The sequence below is a fragment of the Atta colombica genome, unplaced genomic scaffold, assembly GCF_001594045.1.
Source record: "Atta colombica isolate Treedump-2 unplaced genomic scaffold, Acol1.0 scaffold35, whole genome shotgun sequence".
Classification (NCBI taxonomy): Eukaryota; Metazoa; Arthropoda; class Insecta; order Hymenoptera; family Formicidae; genus Atta; species Atta colombica.
In genome coordinates this window covers 1,292,343-1,298,331 of record NW_017259459.1, presented here as the reverse complement: position 1 = coordinate 1,298,331, position 5,989 = coordinate 1,292,343, and positions in this window count along the sequence as shown.

Here is a 5,989-nt window from a genome sequence, read left to right as displayed (position 1 = left end):
ATAATTAAATATATATATATAAATAGTATTTATTATTAAGCAATTAATTATTTTGAAAATCAAATATCTCTCTCAAAATAAATTATTTTCATCGTGTCTGAAATTTTTTGGGTCTTATTTCTTATACATCTTAAACGATAACGTTACATTAAAATTAAGATTTTTTAAAACAAGATAAAGAAGTTAAATTCATATGATTATATTGCATGATAAATTATATCTCTCAATTAAGATGTAAAAGATTATATAAACGTATATATGTAAATCTATGACACCAATACTGTTATCGTTAAATAACTGAAAATCGATCTAAATGCAATGCTATCGGTGGTGCAAACTTTTTACCGAGGGCGATTGCGAACGACTACACGATTGCTAAAATTCCAGGCCACGCTTGTCATATCCAATGAGATCATAAAATATCGAACGGCTTTCGAGGAATTTGTGGCGAACGTGTTTACGTCGATATCATGGTCCCTCGATGTATATTGTTCCTAACATTTCATGGAAGACTTCACGTCGGGTAAGCACGAGAGATAAGGGGAAACTAAAGGATATAACATCGAATTACATTTTTTCTGCTCAATAAACCGCTTTCTAACTATAAGAAGAATAGCGTAAGAAGAATCCGTCGCAAAAAGAGCTGATTACAGTTCATAGAATGCATCCATGCAAAAATGTCATTTTATACATATGTACATGCAACGGTTATATGGGTACTTTAGAAATGTATAAGCATAATTCGCTGAAATGATATAGAGTAGAATTATCGCGTATATATAAAAGTATAGTTATATAATTCAGTATTAAGATTAAATTTAAAATGTATGCTAAAAAAAAGATATCATTTATTATTTTTATCATTATACACTCTATTTTTATATTATATAGTTAAAGGGGTACAGAATTTTTGTAAAGTCTTTTTGAGAACAATTAATATACTTCGTTCTTTATAATAGGTGAAAAGATGTATAAAATCTTCGGGTCCAACGTAGGATACTTTTCTGAAAATTATCTTTTCCTACTCTTTTGCATAATAACACGCGTCATTCTGTCGAATGGGCGTGATAAACCTAATCTTCCAAATAAGATTTTCCACAAAAAAGAGTTACAATCTGAACGAGTTAAAACCAAAGGTTCAAATCGAAAGAGTTAAATCCGAACAGGTTAAATCACTGATCACTAATGAAAGAATGTACCATACAGTCGATTGCAGTTACAGCATTTAAAGCATTTCTAGTTCAGCCACAAATTAAACTTGTCGGTTTTCGAAAATGAAGAATGTTCAAAATCCTTTCACGCAATCCTGAACATTCTTGATCTTTGAAATCTGATATAAAAATGAAAGTGGATTATTCACGCTGACGACAATCTTTTATCATTATTTTATGACGTTGTAAAAGTAGTAAAAAAGAGTCGACTGGCCCAAAGGATTTATAATTTTTCTCCACTCACGTTGCAAGATTTTTAAGCTTTACGATGAAATTTTTCTTTGAACTCTATTTAGTTGTCCTCTATCCTTTCATGAACAGTGCGAGTTGGATACTTCTGCTGAGGTCAGCTCTTTTTTGTAGTTTTATTATGTCTAATTTAGTTTCCGTGTCGTTGAGTGTAAACCCTTTGAAAAAAATAAAGAGAAAAAGGTTACTCAGTTTGGAAAAAAAACTGCTTACCAAGAATTTATAATATAGACTACATTGCTATATTGATAATTTAATTCTACTGCCTTGAAACAGTGATTTTAATGGCGCATGTTTCTTTTTTTTTGTTTTGTCAAGAAAAACTTTACGATGGCAAAGTTTTCCAATTTTATATAGAAACGTTAAGACTTTTACCTTATTAAAGATTGTCAAAAATAGCTGTATTTGTTTTTTCTTTGTTACAATAAATAAAGCTGATATAAATTAGAAATACAATACGTAAAAAGAATATTATAATCTTCTTATATTTTCCTATATTTCTTATATCTCTTTTTAATATCATATATTTCTATATATAAGATTTATTACTTTATGGACAATAGCAAAAGGCATGTAATATAGGATTAGATATACTTTTAGGTTTTTCTGCAGGAAAAAAAATTGACAGATCAGGGTTAACCCAACCATATTCTTTAAAGCAAATTTCACTGAAAGATATATTTCAAATAATACATTCGAATATAGATGAGAAAAATTTATAATTTATTAAGATCAATTTGTTATTGTACGAAAAAATGTATTTGTATTATAAAGAATGAATAAAATGAGAGTGGAAGGAAACGCATGAAGAAATAACAGTATACCTACACTTTTGCATAACATGCCGATAAAAGTAAGTTTCACTTAAATGAATCTCAAACTGTCTTTCAAGTGAAATTTGCTTTAAAGAATATAGTTGGATTAACCCTGATCTGTCAATTTTGTTTTCCTGCAGAAAAACTTAAAAATATATGTAACCCTATTATACGCCTTTTGCATGCTATTGTCTATAAAGTACTAAATCTTGTTGCAAGTAACATTCATCACATTTTGTAACAAATATATAATAGAATATTGGCAGAGTTCTTATATTGCGTAATTTTTAAAATTTTTAGTAATTTAATGTGTTAAAATTGATTTATTGTAGTTTTCTACATAATGAAAAATAATGTTTTCAATTTCTTTCAAAATATTTTCACTGAAAATGCCAAAAAAAAATTACTTAAGCCTTGCATTGAACAGAAGAAAAACGTTTAAAATAGAAAAGGAAATTAAAATGTATAGGAATTACAGCTGAATTGTAAGGAAGTTTTTCATAATATCAAAAATATTTTGTAATGTAAAATTTAAATGTCTTTAATACAAAAATTATTTCATATAATATAAAATAGAACACACTTTTCTAACAAGAAATAAATAAGATATCTATGTAATAAGTTGCGAAATTATCTCGATTATTGTATATAATTTATCACTAAAAATATCTATTTTATCAGCACATAAATTATATCCTTCAATTTTCTTTTTCATTCTTTAAAATACTTTTCAGTCAACTAAGTTGAAAGAACTGATATTACAGGACATTAAAGTGTTAACCCTTTCTACACATAATATTTCTACACCAAGAAAATAATGATCGCTCTGAATTCTGTCAAAATAGGACAAATCCTTTCGCCATAGGATTAGTGTGTAATTTTTTTGGTTAATCACGTATATGGTACACGTTTTATATAAATCTATAATAATTTAATTTTCTCAATAATAATTTAAGTTTCTTTTTATACTTTATCATTTCTAGAGATTTAAATTTATTTAATTAAATAGATAGTTGTATAATAAAGTAAAATAAAATATAATAAAGAAATATTAATAATAAAAAAATTAATATGGTTACATAGAAAAAGACTAGAAAAATATTTCCTGTTAAAAATTCAGAAATTTTCGGTTTATTATATCTGTACCAATTCTTCTACATGAAATTCTTTTAATTAATTCTTTTAATTAAGACCGATTTTTTTCATGTTCTTGCATTCAACATTCAAAAAAAATATCGAATGCTTCGACATATTTATCATTGCAAACTGCATCGAGAATATAATCTTTTTTTTTTCGAATGTTTTCAATAGATATTTATTAGCCTTCTACAATTTTTTTTCCTTTACACAAAAATACTTGTCGATATGGTATTTATGAAGCGTTGTTTTTCAGATTTATTTTTGCTGTCAGCTCGAAAAAAATACGACCTTGCTTGTTACATACCATCGTAAACGCGATCATACTGTGACTCGTTGATATGAAACATTTGCGCGTCCTCGAAAAAGTCCTTCGTTTTTTTCATTGGACGATTTTTGTTTCACTTCTGGCTACGCGTCATCTTTTTTTGTATTACAACCATCAGACAGACGACAACTGAGTAAAAAAATGCCTATCGAAAAAATCGACTTATTTGGAAACAAAATCGGAAGCGAATTCTCAATATGAAAATTTATAACTAGCTGCAATATAATGCGACATAGCACAAAGCAGACCAATTTTAATCTTCTTCAAAGGGCACCGGATTATTTCATTTAAAAACTAGTTTTGCGTGCTCTCATCGTGACCGTAGATATTCACGTGCCAGAGATATTTCTCGAGATATTCAAAACGTCAGAAGTGCAATTCTTAACACAAGAGTCACAAATTTTGGCGGCGCAAACTATGCATGCCATTTCGATCCTATCAATGTATATTCGGCTGGCCTCTCGATTGGCCGCCTCGAGCAAGTTATAAAACTCGCACGCACTGTACGCCTCTTACAATACATACGCATATTCACTGACTGACAGCCCAACAATTTGCCAGCTATTATCGGATAAGCAAATAATGCCAAAAGCAATGACTCAGAAATGACCGTCAATTTCCTATGTGGAGTCATTTTCCCACCACGACCAATTACCACATGTTCGTGTGCTTTTCAAAAATGACTGCTGCATTTTTAAATTCAATGAACGTCAACGCCTCGAGCTGACGAGCGTCGAATAATGACAGAAAGACCGAGATTCGTAGCCTAATTGCGCGAGTTCCGTCTGGCGTGGTGTATCGCGTGGAGTTCCCCTTCATTCCTTGCATATTTAGAAGCATATTCGGATCACAGTCGTCATAAATTATCGCAAAGCGTGACTACGTGTGCATTCACCCGCCATTCCCTTGTGGCTAAAATCCTTATGGTTGAGTCAAAGCGATTTTGCATCTCATGAATTCCTCCAAAGGTCCAAACTGCACGCATCAAAAGCGATTTCATATATAAAGCGGCTCTTAGAATTTAAAAGAAAAAAGAATTTTAAGACATCTGTTATTAAAGTTTTCTGATGTCGAGAGACACGTATTATTGGAGAATACAATCGTGAGGAAAGCTGTGAGAATTTGTGTCTAAGATATCTAATAAAATCCGCCGTTAATTTTCAACCCACGCGTTGGCCGCACCTGTGGTAGAAGATATCCAGCGAAGAGAAGTTATATAGGAACTGAAAGCAAGCAGGTAGTTAGAGGATCGACTTTCTCGACGGAGACTGCCGCAACGCGCAGACAATAGTTATAGTTTTGTCGCGGTGGGAAGTACGAGGAAGGCGAAAACCGAGAGGAAAAACGGAATGAGTAATGCGAGGGTACTACCGTGCTGGCGAAATCAGATTGTTGCAGCACTCGGTTGCGCACTTGAGCACTGCAAACTGGGGTGCTTTTGCTTGTTGCTTGGTTTCTTTATTTTTGCTGGATGGTGTAATAAAGTACGGGTGAGCGAGAGGGCTCACGGACCTCTAATCTGATATCTCGACGGAAGGGGAGCGAATATTAATGTTCGTTTGCCGCGAGCAAAGCCGATGCCGCCTTGCGAGCGCTTTTATGTGGCCAACACCGGCCCACGGGCCCCACATAATGCCCCGGCACCCTATAAAGCTAATGAGTCACGCCGAGTTCACGGAGGCCGTAGGTCTCCCCGGCAAACAGGTGCCGTTTGTAACCGAGATACTCGAGTGTAAGCAATGTTCATCATGTACGTTAATCTCAATCTTTTATACCCCACTGTTTGCATTGCAAAACATTCGTGTGATCTCTATCAAATGTCCGTTAAATTTATTCTCATATCTAAAGAGTGCAAATCGCGTAACGCTTATCATGAGAATATATCATACAAGTGACGCAAACAGAAATTGTGCATTAACACGTGATATATCGGCTGATAACTGATATCGTGTACGTAGTACGTGTGGTAGTAATCAGTTTCGGTCTGAATTCAAGAATAATGAAATTCATAAAAGATTGCGGTGCGAACTACCGCAAGTATCTTACATAAATCTTACCGAAGGCTACGACATACGATAAAGAGGAACGTAAGTTCCTTGACCGAGATACTATTCATCTACCAACATTTCGCCGACTGTTAGTTATCGCTTGGATATGAATTAGTGCGTTGCTTGTTAGATATAGTCCTACGTAAGCTGGTGCGAATGTCGTAGAACGATCGTCTCGAAAATTTACAAAATTTATTATAA